We start from the raw sequence: 1,272 nt of genomic DNA, 5'->3' as shown, positions 1-1,272 counted from the left end.
CTCCTGTGCAATCAGAAAGACTTGGAAAACTGTTGGAAAAATTGGAAATAGACGAGATAGATCTGACTTGGTCACAGCGTGCCACGCTGATTTCCCTCATAGCGGAATATCAGGATATTTTCTCAATGGATGATCTGGATATTGGGCACACCACAGTGGTTGAACATCGGATAAACACAGGAGATGCTGTCCCGATCAAACAGAGGCCAAGGAGGGTAACACCCCACCAACAACATTTTGTTGATGAGACAACCAAAGACCTCTTGGACAAAAATCTCATAAAGGAGTCTACTGGACCAAGGAGCTCGCCTATCGTACTGACTAGGAAGCATGATGGGAGTTTTCGCCTATGTGTAGACTACCGAAAGCTAAATGAGTGCACTGTGAAGTCAGCCCAACCACTGTCAAGAATAGATGATACACTTGGAGGACTGGCTGGGTCCTGTTGGGTCAGCAGCCTTGATTGTGCCAGTGGCTACTGGCAAGTGGGCGTGGCTCCCGAGGATCGAGAGAAAACAGGATTTGTGTCAGGAGTTAAGCAATATGAGTGGTTGGCCATGCCATTTGGTCTGACTGGAGCCCCAGCAACTTTTACCAGGCTCATGAACATCGTGCTAGGGGGGGGGGGGGGGTAGAGTACTGTCTCGTGTACTTGGATGACATAATCGTACATACACCATCGTTTGACCGGCATATTCAGCAGTTACGAGAGGTTTTTGAGCGCCTCAGGAAGGCCAACATGAAGTTGAAGCCAGTGAAGTGTAAGTTGCTGCGACGGAGTCTGAAATGGTTGGGACATGTTGTGTTCAAGGACGGGATCGCCACTGACTCTGAAAAGATACGTCAGGTCCAAGAATGGCCAACTCCAAAGGATGTGGGTGAAGTAAGATCTTTCATGGGCTTGGCTGTATATCATCAAAAGTATGTGAAGAACTACTCAGAGATAGCAGCCCCACTTCACCAGTTGACTGGAAAGAATGCAATTTTCGAATGGACAGAAGCCTGTGAACAGTCATTTTCCAAACTGAAGAAAGCATTGATTGAGGCACCAGTCTTAGCATACCCTGACTTCTCCGAAGATGCGGGTCTCTTTGTCTTGGACACTGATGCCAGTGACTTTGCTGTAGGTGCCGTTTTGTCCCAGCGTCAAGAAGATGGCTCTGAAAGGATGATCGCATACGGCAGCAAGAGTTTGCAAGGTGGAGAAAATAATTACTGCACCACACGGCGGGAAATGTTAGCTCTCGTGAAATTTGTTAAGCATTTCAGGTA

This window comes from Lineus longissimus, chromosome 10 (genome assembly GCF_910592395.1).
Source record: "Lineus longissimus chromosome 10, tnLinLong1.2, whole genome shotgun sequence".
Classification (NCBI taxonomy): Eukaryota; Metazoa; Nemertea; class Pilidiophora; order Heteronemertea; family Lineidae; genus Lineus; species Lineus longissimus.
Note: the sequence above shows the minus strand (reverse complement) of the source record.